At 37.3% G+C, this 24,308-nt stretch overlaps 1 pseudogene; it reads right to left on the reverse strand.

Annotated features, from left to right (window-relative positions):
* Positions 1-209: 209 nt before the first annotated feature.
* Positions 210-16,589, reverse strand: LOC101009196 (annotated as a pseudogene).
* Positions 16,590-24,308: the final 7,719 nt, after the last annotated feature.

Genomic DNA, 24,308 nt, shown 5'->3' on the forward strand with positions numbered 1-24,308 from the left:
GGGTTCTCTACTCTCAAACCTGTTTTCTGTTGTTTAAGATGTTTATCAAGACAATATGTGCACCGCTGAACATAGACCCTTATCAGTAGTTCTGCTTTTGCCCTTTATCCTGTTCCCTCAGAAGCATGTGATCTTTGTTCTGCTTTTTGCCCTTTGAAGCATGTGATCTTTGTACCTACTCCCTGTTTTCCACCCACTCCCCTTTTGAAACCCTTAATAAAAAACTGCTGGTTTGAGGCTCAGGTGGGCATCATGGTCCTACCGATATGTGATGTCACCCCCGGCAGCCCAGCTATAAAGTTCCTCTCCTTGAACTGTCTCTCTTTATTTTTCAGCCGGCTGACACTTATGGAAAATAGAAAGAACCTATGTTGAAATATTGGGGGTGGGTTCCCCCAGTGGGTTGTTGGTTTAGGAGTTATGGAACTTGGCTATTTTTTGCTAAGCATTCATAATCTATAAATTCGCAATCTTGGTTTAGGACTTGGCTCAGTAAAGTTAGGCTCTCATCTTCTTCCTCACCAAAGTGCTTCTCAATGATGTTCAAAGCAGACTGGCCAATCTAACAGTTCTCATGCAGTTGTAAAGCCTCAATTCTATTGATCCCACTGAGTTCTTCTATCAGAAAACATAGGATTTCCATCTCAGACCATTTCTCTGCCACCTGGAGGATGCAAGAGAGGACATCGAGGATGATGAGAACAATTTTAACATCTGGGGCAATGAGCAGATTCACCAGTGGCTCCGGGACCCCAGAGTGGAGGATCAGCTAAACCATGGTGACCCACATTGCAAAGTTAGCCACCGCCTACACAGCCTCTTTCTGGACTTTAAATTCTCCACTTTTTTTTTTTTTTTTTTTTTAACAGAGCCACCAAGAGAGGCAAGATGTTGTAGCAAGCAGCTGCTGGATGTGGTGAGAGGGCCCTGCCACCATATTGCTCAAGGCCTAGGTCACCTCCTTCTGGATGAAGGGCCTGTTGTGCTGCAGGAGCTGGGGCAGCATGTTCAGCATGCCCGTGTCAGTGGCCATATGTTTCTGCTCATCTGTGCCTGTGATAATGTTCCCCACAGTACAGAGAGAAGGGGTCAAGACATTGAGGTCTGAGCTGGTCATGAGTGCTACAAGCCTGGGCAGGACCCCCGTGTCAACTACTTGGCTGATGCACTCTTTGTAGCCATTGGTGAGGTAGGACAGCACCCAGCAGGCTTGAGAGAACCTTGCCATGGTTGTGCTGCGGGAGTGAGAGGGCCAGCAGCATCTGCTTCACTGCAGTTTCGCAAGGGCATGGGGTCTTCTTTTGGCACAGGTTCGACAAGGTCCAAGTGATGTTCCGCAGAAATGTGATTGGTAGGGTGGGTGAAATCAGGGCCGGCAGATGTGGGATGGCATTGCTTGAGATGATGTTATCTCTGAACTCTGGGCTGTCACAGGGTATACTATCAAGAGCCCACTTTGCCTGTTCACACACAGCCACACTGGGGGAATACAGGAGCTTGATCAAGGGCTGGATGGGTCCCCCTTCTACCATGGTTCAAATCTGCTCGGAAGTCCCTGAAGCAATGTTGGTCAGGGCCTAGGCAGCCTCAAACTGCAAGCAGGGGTAAAGTGATGACTTCAGGAACTCCACCATCCTGGGAACAAGGAGTGCTTCAATGATCAATTTCAGAGGGGGGTTCTTTTCCTGGGATAGCATTTTCCTGGCTGTCTGGGTGGCCTGGAAACAAAGAACTGAATCTGAGCTATTCACACCTTTGATTATTTCACCCAGAGTGAGGCCAACTGCCACCCCTTTGGCTGGTTTTTTGGAAGCTGTGTCAGGGAAGAAGCTGGTGATATTCCTTCTCTTTAAGGTCTGTTCATCTTTCTTGGCCTTTCAGTCCTCCAGGCTGACTGCCATCCTCTGCTGTCACCTCAGAGATGTATCTTTTCCTCAGTACTTAAATTTTCTCAGCCTCTTTTCTGGAGCATCTAAGGTTGCTTTTTATCATTGGTTCTGTTTAGGTGATAAATTATGTTTATTGATTGGTGTATGTTGAACCAGCCTTACATCCTAGAGATGAAGTCAACTTGATTGTGATGCATAAGCTTTTTGATGTGCTGCTGGATTTGGTTTGCCCAGTATTTTATTAAAGATTTTTGCATCAGTGTTCCTCAGGAATATTGGCCTTAAGTTTCCTTTTTTTTATTGTATCTCCACCAGGTTTTGGTATCAGGATGATGCTGGCCTTAAAAAGAGTTAGGGAGAAGTCCCTCCTTTTCAATTATATGGAATAGTTTCAGAAGGAATGGTAGCAGCTCCTCTGTACCTCAGGTAGAATTTGGCTGTGAATCCATCTGGTCCTGGGCTTGTTTTGGTTCATAGGCTATTAACTACTGCCACAGTTTCAGAACTTGTTATTGGTTTATTCGGGGATTCAATTTCTTCCTAGTTCACTCTTGGGAAGGTACATTTGTCCAGCAATTTCTCCATTTCTTCAGATTTTCTAGTTTATTTGTATAGAAGTATTTATAGTATTCTCTGGTGGTTATTTGTATTTCTGTGGGGTCAGACAAATAGACCAATGGAACAGAATAGAGATCTTAGAAATAAGAGCACACATATACATCATCTGATCTTTGACAAACTTGACAAAAACAAGCAATGGGAAAAGGATTCCCTATTCAATAAATGGTCCTGGGAAAACTGGTTATCTATATGCAGAAAATTGAAACTGAACCCCTTCCTTACACCTTATACAAAAATTAACTCAAGATGGATGAAAGACTTAAATGTAAAACCCAAAACTATAAAAACCCTAGGAGGAAAGCTAGGCAGTACCATTCAGGACATAGGCATGGGCAAAGATTTCATGACAAAAGCATCAAAAGCAATTGCAACAAAAGTGAAAATTGACAAATGGGATCTAATTAAACTAAAGAGCTTCTGCATAGCAAAAGAAACTATCATCAGAGTGAACAGACAACCCACAGAATGGGAGAAAATTTTTGCAATCTATCCGTTTGACAAACATCTAATATCCAGAACCTACAAGGAACTCAAACAAATTTATGAGAAAAAACAAACAGCCCTATCAGGAAGTGGGAAAAGAATATGAAAGACACTTCTCAAAAGAAGATATTTATGCAGCCAACAAACATACGAAAAAAAAACCTCAACAGCACTGATCATTAGAGAAATTCAAACCAAAGCTACAATGAGATACCATCTCACACTATTCAGAATGGCAGTTATTAAAAAGTCAAGAAACAACAGATGTTGGCAAGGCTGTGGAGAAACAGGAACACTTTTACACTGTTGATGGGAATGTAAATTAGTTCAACCATTGTGGAAGACAATGTGACGATTCCTCAAAGACCTGCAACTAGAAATACCATTTGACCCAGCAATCCCATTACTGGTTATCTACCCAAATGAAAATAAATTATTATATTATAAAGATACATGCATGTGTATGTTCATTGCAGCATTATTCACAATAACAAAGACATGGAATCAACCCAAATGCCCATCAATGACAGACTGGATGAAGGAAATGTGGGACATATATACCATGGAATACTATGCAGCCATACAAAGGAATGAGATCATGTCCTTTGCATGGATGTGAATGGAGCTGGAAGCCATTATCTTCAGCAAACTAACACAGGAACAGAAAACCAGACACCTCATGTTCTCACCTATAAGTGGGAGCTGAGCAATGAGAACACATGGACACAGCGAGGGGAACAACACACACTGGGGTCTGTCAGGGGAGCGAGGGGAGGGAGAGCATCAGGATAAATAGCTAGTGAATACAGGGCTTAATATTTAGGTGATGGGTTGATAGGTGCAACAAACCACCATGGCACACGTTTACCTGTGTAGCAAACCTGCACATCTTGTATATGTATCCTGGAACTTAGAATTAAATAAAATTAAATTAAAGCAGAATTTTAAAATTTTGATGAAGTCTAATTTGTTAATTGTTTAAATGGTTCGTGCTTCTTTCTCACCTAGGAATTTTTGCTATATCTAGAGTGTAAAGGTTTTCTTCCATGTTTTCTCCTGGAAATTTTGTAATTTTTGCTTGTTTAGATCTTCTCTAATATGAGTACTTAAGGCTATACATTATGCTCTAAGCTCTGCTTTAGTTTTATCCCACACATTTTGATGTTACCATTATCATTCCATTTAAAATATTTTATAATTTTCTTTCTGATGTGTTCTTTGACCCATGCATTATTAAGAGGTATATTGTTTAATTTCTAAATGTTTGGGAATTTTCCTTATATCTTCCTGTTATTGATTTCTAATTTAATTATCTTGTAACAGAACATACTCTATATGATTTCAATCTGATTAAATTTCCTTGTGGCCCAGAAAATGGTCTATTTTGGTGACTGTTGTGAATGTACTTGAAAAGGATGTTTATTCTTTTTTTGAATGGTATATTCTATACATTTATCAATTGGGTCCAGTTGGTTGTATTTTTCAAGTCTTCTGTGTCTGTACTGATTTTTTTGTGTGTACTCGTTTTATTAACTAATGAGAAAAACTGTTGAAGCTCCCAATTGTATTTGTGGATTTGTTTACTTTCCTTTCAGTTCTATCAGCCTTTTCCTTGGATATTTTGAATCTCTGTTACAGGATACACACACATTTAGGACTGTTATATCTTTTTGATATGTTTACCCCTTTATCATTATGAAATTTACCTCCTATTCTTGGTAATATTCCTTGTTCCGAACTATACTTTGTCTGATGTTATCCATTCCAATTTTTTTTTACAATGAATTTTTGCAGAGTGTATCTTATTTTGTCCTTTTATCTGTAATCTACTTCTTGTAGTCTACTCTGATAATCTGTTTTAATTAGAAAGTTCAGACCATTTACATTTAATGTGATTATTGATATGGTTGAATTTAAAACTACTATTTTGATACCTGTTTTTTATTTGCCCCATCTGTTCTTTGTTCCTTTTTTCCTCTTATTTTTTTTTTTGGGGGGGGGGTCAGTTGAGCATTTTATAATATTTCAGTTTATCTCCACTATTGCTTATTAGTTATACTTAGGTTTTTGCTTTTGTGTTTTAAAGGTTATTTTTGATTCTTGAATGCGCATCCTTTGCTTATCAACTTCTACTGTGGGTGACAGGGTTTGCTACCTTTACCCGAGTGACTTAAGGCCTTTGTTCCACAGAAGAGGAGGAGCCAGATGGGTTTTGTGCCTTTTTCACTTTACTGATGGAGGCCCTCTTCTCCTGCCCTGCCCCAAATATTTCTCATGTCCACTTGTCGTTCTTCTCCACACACCCCCATTGGAGGTATGTGGAGAAGAACTGCAAGTGGGCATAAACCTCCTTCATGTCTGAAACTCCCGGGGCTCTATGATGTCCTACTAGCCCAAACGAGGCCTAGCAACTTAAAATTTTAAACTGAATTCGTCTTACCCACTTCTATGATGTTCAGTATCTCTTCCCCCATTTGTGGCTTAATCTCTGCCACAATTAAGCCAGTGCTTGTATCACCTTGGAGGCTCTTATCTTTCCTTGGCTTTCAGTCTATTTGGTTGCTCTTTACATCAGCTCTCTAATGAGATTAAGAAATATTCTGATTCTATAGTTCATACATTTTTCTTGTACTTGGGGCAGGAATGATACCTTCCCAGCTAAACACTATGCAGAAACAAAACTCTTGCAATAAGCTTTTATGCAGGCATTAGTCATGGAAAAGCTGAGAAGCCAAACAGGGGTTGGTGAGCAACTCAGAGACTAGCAACATTAGATAGATTAGGCTGGAGAGAAAAAGAGAAGAGGTGCTGGTAAGCCCAGTAGCTAGGTTAATCCTGCAGAACCTAGGACCATGGAAGCTTGTCTGTCAGGAGCTGGAGCCATGGAAGAAACATAGACATCACTTAAGATGTCACCTGAGGCATAGAAGGAAGGAGGAAAATATTCTGTCTTTTCCTCTTCACGTTCAGTTTCCTGACAGTGTTTTCCATTAGTCAAACTAGCTATCTCCAACAGACATGGAAACTTGGAGAATATAGCATGCAGACAACAGATAACACCCTTATTAGAAGAGAGCAGGAAAAGAATAAAACATAGAGCTGAGGCCAATCACAGGTGTTTATCCTTTATTTCTGAATGATGTGTTTATGTTTCCCCATATTGATTTTCCAATTTTAGACATTATCTGTTATTGACTTCCTGACATAGAAAATTTGGTTCTCTTCCACTACTCCTCTCTTCCCCAACCCTAAACTTCCACTATCTTGCAAATATTATTTATATTGCAAATTTTTGTCTAAAAATAATGAGTGCTACATTATTATAAGTACATATGTAGATGTTGTCCACTGCTGAATAATGTAATATAGTATATTAAAATGTTGTTTTAGCTAGGTGCAGTGGCTCATGCCTGTAATCCCATTATTTTGGGAGGCCAAGGCAGGAGGCCTGCTTATGCCTGAAAGTTTGAGACCAGCCTGGGCAACATAGTGAGATCTTGTTTCTACAAATAATAATAATGATAATAAATTAGCCAGGCATGGTGACATGTGCCTGTGGTCCCAGCTACTTGAGAGGCTGACATGGGAGGATCGCATGAGCCTGGGAGGTCAAGGCTGCAGTGAGCTGTGATCATGCCACTTGTACTTCAGCGTGGGTGACAGAGTGAGACCCTGTCTCGAAATAAAAGTTGCTTTAATGTGGTAAAATGCACATAATATAAAACTTACCATCTTAATAATTTTTAAGTGTACACTTCAGTAGGGTAAGTATATTCAGTTTGTTGTCCAACCAATCTCCAGAATTTTTTCATACCTGTTAAACGACTTTCCATTTTCCCCTCACCCGAGCCCCTGGGAACAACCATTCTACTTTCTATTTTTTTGAATTTCACTTCCCTACAGATACCTCATATAAGTTGAGTCATATGATTTTTGCCTTTTTGTGACTGACTTGTTTCACTTAATTAATGTCTCAAAATTCATCCAGGTTGTAGCATGTGTCAGAATTTCCTTCCTCTCTAAGGCTTGATAATATTTCATTGTATTACATACCATATTTTGTTTATCCATTCATCCATCAATGGATGTTTGGGTTGCTTTTACTTTTGGTTATCGTGAATAATGCTGTTATGAACATGGGTGTATAAATATCCCTGAGACCCTAACTGCAAATCTTTTCACTAAATATCCAGAAGTAGAGTTTTTGATTCATATGGTATTTCTATTTTTAATTTTTTGAGGAACCATCATACTGTTTTTCATAGCAGCTGTACCATTTTACCACCAAAAGTTCATAAGAGTGCAGATGTCTCCACATCCTCACCAATATCTATTTTCTTTCTTTCTTTATTTTTCAATAGCAGCCATTCTAATGGCTGGGAGGCAATACCTCACTGTGGCTTTGATTTTCGTTTCCAAAATTATTAATAACATTGAGCATATTTTCATATGCTTATTGGCCATTTGTATATCTTATTTGGAGAAATATCTATTCAATTCCTTTGCTGGGCTTTTCTATTTCTGCAAAAAAACATCATTGGGATTTTGATAGGAATTGTGTTGAATCTGTAGATCACTTTGTAGAGTATTGACATCTTATTATATTAAGTCTTCCAATCTATAAACACAGGATATCTTTCCATTTATTTGTGTCTGCCTTAATTTCTTTCAGTGACATTTTGTAATTTTCAGTGTGCAAGTCTTTTGGCTTGCTTATTCTGAATATTTTATTCTTTTTGATTCTACCATAAATGGAATTATTTTCTTAATTTCCTTTTCAGATTATTCATTGTTAGTGTGTAGAAATATAGCTTTTTTGTGTGTTTTGATTTTGAATCCTGTAACTTTGTTGAACTTGTTTATTATTTCTAACAGGTTTTTTTTGTGGCATCCTTAAGGTTTTCTACATACAAGATTCTGTTGTTTATGAATAGAGATAATTTTAATTCTTCTTTTTGGATGCTTTTAATTTCTTTTTCTTGACTAATTGTTCTGGCTAAGACTTCTAGCACTATGTTGAATAGAAGTGTTGAAAGTGAGCATTCTTGTCTAGTTCCTGATCTTGTGGGAAAGCTTTCAGTCTTTCACCTTGACTATGATAGCCGTGGACTTTTCCTAAGTGGCCTTTATTGTGTTGAGGTAGTTTTGTTGAGTGATTTTTTTCATTCTTAAAGGTTATTGAATTTCACTAAATACACATTCCAATATTTTAAAGACAATTTTTTTTTACTCTGAAGTTTAAAATTGTTTGCTTGATTTTCTATGTACCTATCACCAATTTTTAATCCCAAAATGCTCCAACAGATCAATGAATTACTTATCAAAACAGTCAAACACATCAGGTAATCTATCAATTAATTTTTTCCCCTGATGACTTTGCCTCTGATGCCCTCTATTCTATAGGCAGAACTGGTTGCTCTGAAGGCTGAGCCCTCTCAGCTGTTATACTGGGACTTCACTTTAGCACCATCCAGGGAATTCTTTTTGCCTGTCACCTATTTGAATCTCCTGTTTCCTCTATCCCCTATCTTATTCTTTATTTTGATAGAGCATAATTTATAGTAACTTTCTTTATTATTATCCATGATGGGTAGTTTGGTTGGGCACAGAATTTCAGGTTGAAAATATTTTTCCCTTAATATTTTGAAGACATCAGTCTCTTCTAGTTTCCAAAGACGAGTCTTAGACATTGTCCAATGTTTGGGCAGTTTATTCTGGAAGTGCTCTTACAAGACAGATAGCGGGAGCAGACTGGTGGCATGGGCCAGAGAGCGTCAGAAGTCAGATGACTGGGAGAGTCTCCATCTAGGGACCATTCTCAGAGTTTGGGGGAATTCTTTCTCCTTTTTCATACCTGTATTCAGTCCAGGTCAGTTGCCAGGTATTCCTTTTATAAAGGAAGTATTAGTTATTCTTGTGAGGGTAAGCATTGTTTTAAGGTTGCGTCTATGTTGAGTGGTCTTGTCCCCAGGGCAACCAGCATTTTTAGGTCTCATTGTCATAGAAACCCAGTAATTACCAGGCCATGGTTGGAAATGTTAGGCCAGGTTGCACCATACTGCTAAGTGAACATATAGTGTAGACCCTGTGAGGTACTTGAGAGGGCCTTTTGGCCATCATTAATCTTATAGCAACAATATGTCTCTTATAGTATACACACAATGTAATTTTGAGATGTTTAATGATACACTGATGCAAATCATTTTCTTCTATCCAAAAACTTTAGGTCTTTTCTTTCTCCCCTGCCTACTGAAGTATTACCATAACATGCCTTGGTGAGAGTCATTTTTATTCATTTTGCTGTGTAGTGTGTGGACCTTTTCAAACTGGCACTCACGTCCTTCAGGTCTGGGATTTTTTGACATGCATGCTATTTTTTGAAAATATTCTCTTGCCCATTTCTTCTGTTTTCTTTTTCTGGAACTCTTACTAATTAAATTGGATGCAAAACTTCCTCTAACTTTCTTTTTTTCCTACCACTATTTTCCACTTCTTTGTCTTTTTTGCTTTTACTTTCTAGGAGGTTTCCTTAACTTTATCTTCTAATTGTGGGATTTAATTTAAAAAGTATATATCTATAATTTAATTTTAAAGAGCTCCTTTTCTTGAAATGTCCCTTTTTAACAGACTTCTGTTTTTATGAAGGTAATGCTTTATTATCTCACTGATTTTTGCCCCCAGTCTAATGCCTTAAATTTATTTTTCTTGTATTTATACTGACTAGGCCTGCCAATACAATATTATTATTATTATTATTAATTTTAAATTAAATAAAATTATATATATTTATGTATACAATATGTTTTGAAATATGTGTACATTGTGGAATGGCTAAATTTAGATAATTAACATGCATTTATCACATGCATTTTTGTGTGCAATGAGAACACTTAAAATTAGCAATCAAGTATACAATATATTGTTATTTATTATAGTCACAATGTTGTACAATAGAGCTCTTGAACTCATTCTTCCTGTCTAACTGAATTTTATATTCTTTGACCAACACCTCTGTAAACCCTCATCTCTCCACATTCCCAGCCCCTCGTAACTACTACTCTACTTTCTGCTTCTATGAGCTCAACTTTTTAGATTCCTGTAAGTGAAAAAATGTGGTATTTGTCATTCTGTGCCTGATTTAGCATCGTGCCCTCCAGATTTGTCTGTATTCAGGTACCTGTTCTTCTTCAGACTCTGACTGAATGGGCTGGTGGAGTTCATTGGGGTCCTGTCTATTCCTTATGAAGATTGTCAGACAATCCTCTTGGTTTCAGACCAACTTAAACTATTGGACTCAGTGATATCTGGTTTATTCAATTCTTGAGAATTTTCAAGATTCTGTAACTTCTTAACCTTTTGGCATATAATTAGCTTACTTCTTATTAGAGATCCTATTATAGATTCAAGCTTCATTTGTCTTTGGTCTATTAGGCTGCTTCTCATTTATTGCTTTTCAGTTTCTAGATTTTGTTGAGATCTCTCATATGCTGTCATTATTTCTCTTTTTTGTGGATTTATAGTTTTAAATTCCTTTTCCTTTTATTTTAGTGGGATTTCAGAAGGTTATAAGGAAAAAACAATTATACTCAGTCTACCAAGCTTACCCATAAATTTGTGTTAATTAATAATTCTATTTTAATTGAGAAAAATAGAAATAAAAGAAATGATTAGTGAAGTTATAACTGGGTTAATTTATTTGCTGGGTAATTCAACTTAAAAATAATTTTTTTATTAATAGTAAAGTGATGAACAAAAATGAACATATTGCTTAAGCTATTAGATATTTCACTTTACATTTTCTTTTCATGATTTTAAAGATCATAATGACAACAAAAATTATAGTACAAAGGAAAAATGCAGACTACAAATTTGTAAATACTGCTTGATCACAAATATGTAAATCCTGAGTTTCAGGATGAAAAGACAGATTTTATTTTCCCTTTGTACACCAATAAAAATAGTTATTATAAATATTCTTTACTTTTCATTTGTTGTATTCAGGGTGCTTTGATGTTTACCAGTGATCATTTTGAGCCCATAAAATGGTAAGAAATAACTCTGAATGGGAGCATGGAAAAAGGAGAACAAAGAAACAGACTAGACACCACAGAAAACTCTGGACTCCGAGATAGGCAAGCAGCTTTTGAAGTGGTCCTTGACATTTTTCCAGGCCATGTTGGGAGTGGGCATCTCTGGAACTGTGTATGTGGGAGGAAGGGTATTTTTTTCTCCTTGTAGTTTTTTGTGTTCTCCAAATTTCCTATAAAAATCATCTATTAACTGCCAGTGGGGAGTTCAAGAGATGTTCAATAGATGGGGTCAACAGGTTGCAGATGTGTGTAGGACATAAAGAAGAGGAAGAAGGACCCTGAGTTCTGGGCAGGCAAGGGATGTAGTGCTCTGAACTGGCCAATGTAGTTCCTTCTAAGGGAGCTATCCCTGCTTCCAGTCCCTAACAGAAGAGAGGCCATAGGTGCACCTATGATCCCACTAGCCTTCGGCGTAGTTGATTAGAATAGGTATGAGCTTTGGCCCAGGACTGAACTTTGACAAATTTCTTTGACACTCCTCTCTTTGAAAAGTGAATCTATCTCCCCCAACTCCTTGATTCTAAGCTGAGTTTATGAGCAGCTGACTGGTAAGAGTATGGTGGAAATGATGCCAAGTGACTTACAAGACTAGGTCAAAAAAGGCAATGCATCTTTCGCTTGGCTCATTGGAACAGTCACGTTGGAACCTTGAGCCACCATGTAAGAATTTCTGTCATCTGAGGCCATCATCCTGAGATGAAGCCCAAAGTAGTATACATGGAGAGACCCTGAAGAGAGCCCTTGAAACCTCAGAGGAAAGGGAGGTGCCTAGCCAGCCCCCAGCTGCTTCAGCAGTTATAGTCTTCCAGCTCCAGGCTTTGACTACAGCTATGTGGCAGACTCTGAACCAAAACTACCTGGCTGAATGCCTCTCAAATCCTTGACTCCTAGAAACAGGAAAAAAAAAAAAAAAAAGAAGATCATTGTTTTAAACCACTGAAGTGTGTAGTTTTGTGACACAGCTATAGGTAATTGACTTACAGTACCAAAATATTTTCCAGCTGTCTACTACTATATAACCAACTATCCCAGAACTTAGGGTATAAAGCATGCATTTTATTATGCTCACATATGCTGTATGACAAGAATTCAGATAGGTACAATCAGCATGGCTTGTCGCTGCTCCACAATATCTGATGCATCAGCTGGAAAGACTCAAAGGCTGGGAGTGATCGACTGGGGACTAGGTCCTCTGCAGATAGCTTTACTCACACATTTCTGGTGGTTGATGCTGGCTGTTTTCTGGGACCTCCACTGGAACAGTCAGCCACAGCCCCTACCTGGCCTCTTTGTGTGACCTGGGCTTCTTCACAGCTGGTGGTCAGATTCCAAGAGCAAGCTGCTGGTGTCTTAAGGCCTAATCCTGGAAATCTGCCCACTGCCACTTCTATTGTATTCACATAGTCCAGATTCAAGGGGAGGAGACATGAACCCTGTCTCTGGATGGGAGAAATGTCAAAGATTTTTGTGTATATTTTAAAAACTGTCACACAGCCCATAGGCTAGGCAGTGATCTGAAACATGGTCTGGCTCAGAAAGATGAACTGGGTTAATTTTCTTTTTCAAAAATTTGAACTAATGAATACAAAGGAACAATTTAGTTAGAAGTGGTGGGTGGAGATGAAAAAATATCATGAAGTATTTTTTCAAGGCCATGGTAAGTCCAGGTTATAAAGATTCAGGAACTATGAGAAAGCAAAACAGCTATGGAGTAGAAATACAATGAAGAGAAAAGGAGAAATGGAATGAAAGAAAATTCACGTAGTCCTGGAGAGAGATCATGACAAGGCAGGGAGCCTCTAGAATGCCTAACTCCTTCTGACAGTTCCTATTCAGTTCCCATTCATTTGTTGTTTTTGACACTGATCTTACTTTTCTTACCCATTTTTCTAGGTCACAGTCAATACCAATGACCTATATGGCAATAGGACATGCTGAAATGAGCGGGGCTAGGCAGCAGGTTTCTTCAGTCCTCAGAATTTTTACTGACATGGTGAGAGCCACATTAGAGAGAAAGAGAAATAACTGTGTGAAGCGGTTGCTGCTGAGTAGTAAGAAAGAGCCACTGTGTGCTTATTACGGCCTCTGAGCTTGATTATTACAGGCTGGGAAGAGGTGTAGGAAGTGGGAGCAAGAAGAGAAAATAACTTCACTATTTCCAAAGATGTATTGTTTTATAATGCACATTGAAATGGAAATGGATAACAGTAGAGATATGGTTTTATCCAACTGTAGGAATTATTTTCATAAATAAGAGAATGAACAAAATTTCAAAATACGTTTGGCCAATAGATTTCCTCTGAAATTTGAGAACCCTTATCTGGTGGACATTTGCCACATGATTACTAAATTTAGTGGCATACTTTTTTTTTTTTTTTTTTTTTTTGTGAGACGGAGTCTCGCTCTGTTACCCAGGTGGAGTGCAGTGGTGCAATCTTGGCTCACTGCAACCTCTGCCTCCCGGGTTCAAGCGATTCTCCAGCCTTGGTCTCTTGAGTAGCTGGGACTACAGGCATGCATAGTGGCATACTCTTTTAATAGAAACATTTGTTTTCCTAGAAACTAGGGCCAAGCATGGTGGCTTATGGTTGTAATCCTAGCACTTTGGGAGGCACAGGCAGAAGGATTACTAGAGCACGAAGGTTGAGACTGTAGTGAGCTGTGATTGCAGCACTGCACTCCAGACTGGATGACAGAGCGAGACCTGACTCAAGAAGAGGAAAAAAAAAAAAAAAAAAAAAAGGAAGGAAGGAAGAAAAAAAGAAAGAAACTAGCTGTTTTCCTGATGTCTTAAATAGGGGCATTTTGATTTTATCTACTGCTATATACTGATTTTTCTCTTCTAAATAAATAGTAGGCAGTCATTAAAGTACCACTATCAAAAAAGTGTTGACACCAAAGATATCATTATTTTATTAGAATGGAGAATTCTGGGGCCGGGCGCGGTGGCTCAAGCCTGTAATCCCAGCACTTTGGGTGGCCGAGACGGGTGGATCAGGAGGTCAGGAGATCGAGACCATCCTGGCTAACACGGTGAAACCCCGTCTCTACCAAAAAATACAAAAAACTAGCCGGGCGAAGTGGCGGGCGCCTGTAGTCCCAGCTACTCGGGAGGCTGAGGCAGGAGAATGGCGTGAACCCCGGAGGCAGAGCTTGCAGTGAGCTGAGATCTGGCCACTACACTCCAGCCTGGGCGACAGAGCGAGACTCCGTCTCAAAAAAAAAAAAAAAAAAAAAAAGAATGGAGAATTCTGGGTTGTGAATAATACTGATATGTATATTTTTCTTATAGGGCTTGCTCGCCCTTTCCTTTCCTTTCCTTTCCTTTCCTTTCCTTTCCTTTCCTTTCCTTTCCTTTCCTTTCCTTTCCTTTCCTTTCTTTCTCTTCTTCTTTTTTTTTTTCCTTTTACCAAAGACTCACTTAAAATTCTGCCAATAAAGTAGTGTTTCGAGCTGCTCTTGCTATGACAGAGAGGATACAATGTGAAGTCAAGTCAGGGGAAGGTTATACCTACTTACAAGGGTCATTCTTTGAAAAACACTTGGGTTTTTACTCTTTTATACCATAACACACTAACATTTAATACCTATTGTAGTTATTTAACCTAATAACAGTACCAAATATATAATGGATCTTTCTCCCGTAGGAGGAACATAGAATAATAATGCTTTAATTTTGTATGTCTCTGTTCTCTAATGGCAGGCTGTCATTTTCTATAATTTACCAGAGATTATGAACAATGTGTGTAGGCTGAGTGTAGTTGCTTAGTAACCACTTTTTAAAACTTTCTTAAATGTAATTGCCTCTCTGTCAGGGAAACATTGATTCAACAAATTTGCATTGAACCACTTCCTAAGCAACTCAACATATTAAATATCCCTGTGCTTTTTATTTCAAATTATTTGCCTTTTAAATTCTGTTAAGGTAAGCCACCTTTGTTATGATCATTATTTCTCTTTGAACAAAGTGAGACTTCCAAATGATTATCTGTACATTGTCATATTCCCTACTGTTTTTCTGTATCTCTGTTCTTATTGCTTTTTTAGAGTTGAGGATAGAAACTTGCAAAAAATCATGAAAATCCCCAGTTTCTCTCTGAATAATTCTAAATGCTTTCAAATACCACCAGTCTGGGGTTTGTTTAAACCTGTATATCAAAATTTGCATCATATGAATGTTCTCTTGGCTTCTGTCTCTGATTTCACCTCTTTCTGTCAATCAAGCATCTATATTGCTCTTAAGAAAATGTGAACTGCATGAGGACACCTTACCCATAACTTCACTTTTTATGGTTGTGTCTACCCATGCACACTGACTTGCAGGGGGAAAGGGTTAAAAGGCAAACTTCAGTGGAATGTCTATTGTTGATATTTCAAATCATTAATTGCTTTGCCATTTCAAGTCCAACTTGTATAGCTGCCCACATTTTCTCGTTTGGCAGAAAGTTCTGTTGATATAGGAATAGTTCACAGCAGATAACAAAGTTGACTTCCTCTTTGATTCTAAGTTTGAGGTAAGTGTAAGATAGAAGAGACCAGAAATAGGTTTGAGGAACTGAAAAGCATGTTTGTATTTCTGTCCCCAATCCCCAGACTTAGTAAATGACCTCCAAGCTAGAGGAGAGGAGATTTTAGAGAAAGAAAAAAAGGAAATGAGAAGCAATGTAATGATCGCACTCTCTGAACTCCACCTATATACCTGTCTCCACCCTATAAAATCTTCCTTAAGTCTTAGGATCTTAGAGAGGAAAGTCCCAGGTACGATCTAGAACAACAGCAAGACGGAGAGAAAAGCCCTGCTCCATGCCAGCTTAGCAAAATGGGAGGTGGTATATATGAAAAAAAGTGAACCAGATAAAACACCCTCTCCTCAGCTTTTCCCATGGATCTGGAATCCAATTTTTCCTGGGGATCCAGCATGGGGACACAGAAGTTGTCTAAGAGTAGTAGCTGGAAAGCCTCCCAGGAGGTCGCCCATTGGTCTGAGAAGGTCTTCACTGAAAGAATGCTGCATGCACTTCTAGTCATGGTCCAGACAGAGTGTGGAACTGAATCCAGAGGACTGGCAGCACCAGAAGGCAAAGAAGAGCCTGTGGCCAAGAGCTCTGAGCCCTGCTCAAGGTCACATATACCACTTGAACCAAGAGGGCAGGCAAGTTATATCAGTAGTAGACACTAGCAGAGACAGGACCTTAGAGCCTTAGAGTAGCTACGTATATTCTACCAAGGCCACAATGCTCCCAAAGGCTTCCCTGGAACTCAGAAACTGCCCTGGGAAGAAGGATGAAGGAAGACAGAACATTCAGCTCACTAAAATTTAAGCTGGTAAGTGACTTAATTACAAGTCAGAATTGATTGAGATGAGAATCACTGCTGGACTGAGAAATCTCAAAAGTACTTGTTTTAAGTCATCTGCCATTAGAAAGTCCACAGAAACAACTCTGTGTTATACGAATAAAGCAATTGAACATGTTTGCACTGTTTAATTCATACCTGTGTGGGTCATTCTGGTTGTGTCTCAAGACAGGAGGGGTTGGGGGGTGTGCATGGGAGGGTACAGAGGAGCTGGTAAGTCTGACTGTATTGGAGTATATATCCTATATGGGTCAGTCTGGTGATGGGATCAAGAATAGGCTACCTGGACATAGGCAGCTGTGGTTTGAATCCCAGCTCTATCAATGACCAGTTTTGTGTTTTAGGGCAAATTCTTCAATCTGCTGAATCTAACTTTCCTCATCTGTAGAAATATGATAATATTCAACTCCATATGGTTGTGAGGTTTTGAGATAATATACATTAAATATTTGGCACATAGTGCCTAGAATATAATGACAATGTATCATATCCTTGACCTCCAGTGCTCTTCCCTCCTCCCCACCCCTACCAGCTCCTTCTACCTGCCTGTATGCAGGAAAGAAGTCTCTGAGTGGGTAGAACTGTATCTTATTCACTTCTGTTTTCATAGTGTCTGGCACGTAGTAGGTTCCCAATAAATAGTTGTTGAGTGAATAAGTTGGGGTGGAACTCTAGGAAGACAGCTGGGAGTATTAAAGCAGGTTCTACATGTGAGGTAAGTCCCAGATGTAAGGATAAGGCTTAGTGGAGTGAACAGAAGAGTAGGTAGTTACAAATGCTAGGCTTCAGGCAAGCAGGTTTTGATCAGGGTGAGATAAACAGAACACAATTACACATACACCTATTTACAATAGAGAAGGAACAGAAATCTATGGTCTGTATACACAAAAAACCCTGCGCTATAAAGGAATACCTTTATAGACCACTGGTTGTGTTTTCCAACAGTGTGGTATACATTTGTGGGGAAGTGCCCATGTGTATGTTAGTGTGTATTTCTGAATGTGTATAAAATACTTGGCCTAGATTTTTCAATCTTACCTGAGTTCTTTGATCAACCTTTCTATCATCTATCTTATGCAAACTGAGTTTTTTCTGTATTAAAAATGTAAATAGAATTTAACTACATCACAAGGTCAGTATTAATGCTTTATGATTCTCTAAGAGCTTGTGAAGATGAAGAAAGTGTTAAACGATTTGAATTTGAAATTTCAAGATCACCGTAGGTTTTTAGAATACAATAAACCCTTAGACCTGGCTTGTTTATAAAATGAGTAACAGACTTGACCTTGGAATAAGAGCAAACTCTTAAAGATAATGGGATTAGGACATAGTATGCCTTTCCTCTTTTTTTTCTTTTCTATTTTTTTAAAATAAGAAACTTTTAAAATCTCATGTTTATAGTTTTTATTATTTTTATCATAACTGCTTAGCATGATGGCTAATGGTTTTCTGAAGGAAGAATTTTGTATTTCTAATTTTTGAAGAGATTTACTGTCTTCAACATGGTAAATGATGCTGTTTAATTCTGTTTTCCTTGAAACTCTTCATTTGATTTCATAGTTTTAGGTATAAAAGGAATGTCCTACATACAAAATTATCTTCCTTAATATTATGACATTCTCATCAAGCTGTTCATAAGCAGATTTAACAGAGAAAAATTAGATGTTAGACCAACAAATGACTATTAGGTACTTATTTCTGTGCAGAATGATTTACTAAATCACATATGCTCTGAATTAAAATGTATACACACACCGTTCCTGTGATTGGTGTGATCATGTTTTTCACTTCTGAGGCAAGTTAATTTTCTATCAATTTGTGTTACATATTTGCAAAGAAAAATCACAAAATGTTCTTATTAGGATTTTAAGCTTTGAAACTATGGCTTCTTTTTCTTTCTAATAAACAACATGAAATTAGATTTGTGAGTGGACTATTGCTTTTCATTTTTAAGAACAAAATGACCGATTTGTTACTATGACTACCTAATGTCATAGGTAGGTTGTGACTATCTAGGTCAGTGGCATGGGTGGTAAGAAGAATTTGCCAAGACAGTTTTAGGTTAGGAAAGGATAACTTATTAGAGAAGATATGAAAATACATTGTAAGGGTGCAACAAACAGGTCAGCAAGAAAGGAGCTGACTGCATGGAGAAAAAGGCTTGCTGGGGATTTTATAGAATGGTGCTATGCTGTGTGCTGAAGAGGGCTTTGTACTAATAATGCCAGTGTTGCAGTGAGCTAACTTGGATTTTTCTGTCAGCCGAGGGGCTGGTGATAAGTCGGGCACAGGAAGATTGTGAGTTATTTGCACAGGAGGGCTATGTGTCCTGGATCATGAAGAAAGGCAGACTCATAGCTTATCTGCTTTCTCCTTTTGCTTTGCCCTGTTCCCACCAGCCTAACTCCTTTTCCCTAAATAGGACTCCACATCTAATACTGGTCAGAATTTAATTGTTAAATCCCAGGATGGCACACAAATTGGTATTCAGTTTTGATGGAGTCATTGGCTCCAGTTTCAGCTACACAGGATGACCCAGCAAAATTCAGCAGAAATTATCATCTAACAGTAGCTCATTCTTTTTTAGTGGAATCTCTTAAAAGATTTTCATCAGCTAGATGATATTTTCAATATTAGCCACTAGCAGAACTGTTCTGCTAGTAAGTACAGTTCTGCTATGTGCATAGCTGAACTATGTTCTGCTAGTAAATACAGAGTCCAGTTTTTGAGTTTATGTATGTCTGAATCCAAAAGACCATATTCTTTTCTTAAGGCTACTTTAGGAAATAGCTGGTATAGGCAGTTCCACTTCAGGCTAGGATGTGAAAAGTTGTGGATGGCTTTTTCTCCCATGGTAACACCATGAAAAATCCGGACAACATACAACTTACATGTACCTGTGGGATTTTTGAAGACTGTTGGATGTAGATAAGCCTTTACAAAGTGATTACAAGAAAGAAAAGTCCTTCATAAGTGAGCAGTATGCTGTGGCAACTTCTGGGTGGAAACATTGGATCTTAATACAGGCAGGAGGAGGAGAAAGTGCCAAAACTCAAGAGACTTGACTGATTTCAACAGAAGCACTGGTGAAGGAATGGCAAGTAAAAGTCAATTTACCACTGCGTGTTCTCACTCATACGTGGGAGTTGATCAATGAGAACACATGGACACAGGGAGGGGACCATCACACACACCAGGGCCTGTCATGAGATGGGGGGCTAGGGGAGGGATAGCATTAGGAGAACTATCTAATATAGATGACGAGTTGATGGGTGCAGCAAACCACCATGGCACATGTATATACCTATGTAACAAACCTGCACATTCTGCACATGTACCCCAGAACTTAAAGTATAATAATTTAAAAAGTCAATTTACCCCAAGTTAAATAAATACACAAAAATTTATAAACTGATAAGAAGAAAGATGAATAAAAAGTCCTAAAGGTTGCCAGAGGGGGAAAAAAGATGTAGCACATACAGATGAGAATTATGACTGACTTAACACAGGAAACAATGCAAGGTAAAAAGATAATGGAATGACATATTTAAAACACTACAAAAAACACTTTTCGATCTATAATTTCAATATGTAAAAATATTCTTCAAACATAAAGGCAAAATGAAGACATTTTCAGAAAAATGAAAGCTGAGAGAATATTTCACCTATAGATCTTCACTATAAGAACTGCCTAAGGCAAATTTTCAGTTGAAGAGCACTGGTATCAGTAGAAAGCTTGGATCTACAATAATAAGTGAGGAGTGCCATAAAAATAAAACAAATAATAAATACACAACAATTTAAAAACTTACCTTAGTTTTCAAAAGACATTTGACTAAGACAAAATTAGCATAAATACATAATAAATATATCAAAAAGAGAGGAAGTGATAAATAGAAATATACATACTGTCACAAGTTCTTAATGCTATATGTGAAGAGATGTAATATTAATTCCATGTAAACTGTGATAAGTATGCACACAGCAACAACTAGAAATAAACCAAAGAGATACAGGCAAAAAGTCAAAAAAGGGCATAACACTGAATACTAGAAATTTTTTGAATATGAAGTAAACATTCCTACCTAAACTATCAAGAATTTAAAAATTGATACATGTATTAAAGAAAAAGTTATTTTTCTATTTTTTAAAATATTGCAAATTAATTGTCAAATGAAGAGGCAATCAATAATCAAGTCGTTGAAAATGTAGGGCAAAAGTATTATAGAAGTGTGTCAGCAAATTAATTTACATTAAGTTCTTTTCCTAAATTTTCTAAAGACTAAGTCTTTGAGACCATTTGTCAGTCTTTAAAAAATTTTTTTAAAACTCTATTCAGGTAAAATGTAAATAAAATAAAAACAAACTCTTAAAATTGCATGTTTTAAATGTGCAGTTTGATGAGCTTTTACAGATATATATATATATACTACCACAATTAAAATATAGAATGCATCTACCACCAAAAAAAAAAAAAAAAAGAAAAAAACCTCCTCTTTTTCCTTTGGAGTCAGTCCCCACCCAACCTTGCAACTGTAGATCTACATCCTTTCTCAATAGGTTTGATTCTCCTTTTAAAAATTTGGTATAAATCAAAGAATGGTGTATTTACTCTTTTTTTCTGAATTCTTTCATTCAGCACAATGTTTTGAGATTCATAGACATTTTTACGCTTGTATGTACTTCATTTCTTTTTATTGTTGAGTAGTATTCTATGATATGAACATACCACTTATTTATATCAATTCACCTATTTATGGATATTTGGGTTGTTTCCTGTTTGGGGATCTTGTAGATGAAGCTGCAAAGAACATTCATATACAAGTCATTTTGTGGACAAATGTTTTCACTATTTAAAGGTAAAATACCTAGGACTGAAATGTCTGGGTTGTATGGTAAATGTATGTTTTTGTATAAAAACTATCAAACTGTTTCATTGTATATTTCTTTAAATTTGCATTTCCCTGGTGACATCTTTTCATATTGGTCATTCAAGTATCTTCTTTTGTGATGTGCCTCTTTAAATATTTTGCCCATCTTTCCTTGATTTATATCTCTTCTAACTTTTGAGTTGTGACAGTTTTTATATATTCTGCACATAAGTCCTTTGTCAGATATATATGTATTACTCATATTTTCTTTCAATTTTTGCTGTGTTTTTTTAACATTTTCATAATGGTATCTTTTGAAGAGAAGTTTTTTCTTCTGATGAACTTCCATGTGTTATTTCTTTCTTTTATTGTTTGTGCCTATTGCATCCTAAGAAGGCTTTGGTTACTCAAAGTGGCAAGGATGTTTTTCCTATGCTCTCTCCTAGATGTTTTATAGTTTTAGCTTTTGTGTTTAGCAGTATCATTGATTATGAATTAATTTTTAGTATGATGAGAAGTAAGGATTGAGGTTCTTCTTCCCCAGCCCCCAGTTGCATTGCAAGTTGTTCCAGAACTATTTCTTTATTCCATTCCACTGATCTATATGTCGATGCTTAAACCAGCTCCACTCTGTCTTTATTCTTGTAGATTTATAGAAAGTTTTGAAATTAGGTGTCCTAAGTCCTTTAACTTTGTTTTTCTTTTAAAAAATGGACTCTTCTATATATTTTGCATTTTTAAATAATTTTAGGGCTCACCTCAATTTCTAGAAAAAATCCTGCTGGAATTTTGAATTGCGTTGAATCTACAGATAGATTTGATTTGGGCATTTTTTGATCTTACACACATTTTGATAGATTAATCCCTAAACACCTAATGATTTTTTTCCTAGTATAATGGCATTGGATTTTTAATTTCAATTTCCAAGTTTTAATTCCTAGAAGAGAGAAATACAATTCATTGTTACACAGTGACTATTATCCTATGATCTTGCTGAGTTAACAAGTTAGTTCTACTGATTTTTGTTGTAGATTCCGAAGGATTTTCTACATACACGTATACCTCATTTGTGCTTTGCAGATATATATATATATATATATTTTTTTTTTTTTTTAACTAAAGGTTTGTGGCAACCCTGCATTAAACAAGTGCATCGATACCATTTTTCCAACAGCCTGTGCTCCCTTAGTGCCTCTGTGTCACATCTTGGTAATTCTTGCAATATTTCAAACTTTATTATTATTATACCTGTTATGATGATCTGTCATCAGTGATCTTTTTAAAGTTTTAACTTTAATTTTTGTGGGTACATAGTAGGTGTATATATTTATGGGGTACATGAGATATTTTGATACAGGCAGGCAATGCATTATAATCACATCATACAAAATGAGATATCCATCCCCTCAAGCATTTATCCTTTGAATTACAAATCCAATTATACTCTTTTAGTTATTGTAACATGGACAATTAAATTATTATTCACTATTGTCACTCTGCTGTGCTATTAAATAGTAGGTCTTATTCATTCTAAGCATATTTTTGGTGCCATTAACCATCCCCATTTCTCCCCCTCCCCACTACCCTTCCTAGCCCCAGATCATTGTACTGTCTATCTCCATGAGTTCAATTGCTTTAATTTTTAGCTCCCACAAATGAGTGTGAGCGTGTAAGTTTATCTTCCTGTGCTTAGTTTATTTTACTTAACATAATGACCTCCAGTTCCATCCACGTTGTTGCAAATAACAGGAACTCATTCTTTTTTGGGCTGAATAGTAGTACTCTATTGTGTATATGTATCACATTTTCCTTATCCTTTCATCTGTTGATGGAACTTGGGTTGCTTCCAAATCTTAGCTAGTGTAAACAGCGCTGCAACAGACATAGGAGTGCAGAGATCTCTTCCATATACTGATTTCCTTTCTTTTCAGTATATACCCAGAAGTAGGATTGCTGGATCATATGGTAACTCAATTTTTAGTTTTTTGAGGAAGCTGCAAACTCTTCTTCATCGTGGTTGTACTAATTCACATTCCCACCAACAGTGTACAAGGATTTCCTGTTCTCCACATCTTCACCAGCATTTGTTACATAATGCTGTCTTTTGCATATAAGCCATTTTAACTGGAGTGAGATAACATGTCATTGTAGTTTTGATTTGCATTTCTCTGATGATCCATGATGTTGAGTAGCTTTTCATATGCCTGTTTGCCATTTGTATGTCTTCTTTTGAAAAGTATCTATTCAGATCTTTAGTTTATTTTAACATCAGATTATTACATTTTTTTCCCTAGAGAGTTGTTTGAGCGCCTTACATATTCTAGGTATTAATCCCTTGTCAAATGGACAGTTTGCAAACATTTCCTCCCATTCTGTGTGTTGTCTCTTTATTTTGTTGATTGTTTCCTTTGCTGTACAGAAGCTTTTTAACTGGATATGATCCCATTTATCAATTTTTGCTTTTGTTGCCTGTGCTTGTGGAACATTACTCAAAAAGTATTTTCCCAGATCAATATCCTGGAGAGGTTTTCCCAGTGTTTTCTTGTAGCAGTTTCATAGTTTGAGGTCTTTGACTTAACTCTTTAATCCTTTTTTATTTATTTATTTATTTATTTATTTATTTATTTATTTATTTTTGAGACAGAGTCTTGCTCTGTCACCCAGGCTGGAGGGCAGTGGCGTGATATTGGCTAACTGCAGCCTCCACCTCCCAGATTCAAGCCGATTCTCCTGCCTCAGCCTCCTGAGTAGCTGGGACTACAGGTGCCCACCACCACGCCTGGCTAATTTTTTATATTTTTAGTAGAGACGGGGTTTCACTGTGTTAGCCAGGATGGCCTCGATTTCCTGACCTTGTGATCCACCCACCTCGGCCTCCCAAAGTGCTGGGATTATAGGTGTGAGTCACTGCGCCCGGCCATCTTTAATCCATTTTGATTTGATTTTTTTAAGGTGAGAGGGACCTAGTTTCTTTCTTCTGCATATGGATATCCAGTTTT

This window comes from Papio anubis, chromosome 5, assembly GCF_008728515.1.
Source record: "Papio anubis isolate 15944 chromosome 5, Panubis1.0, whole genome shotgun sequence".
Lineage (NCBI taxonomy): Eukaryota > Metazoa > Chordata > Mammalia > Primates > Cercopithecidae > Papio > Papio anubis.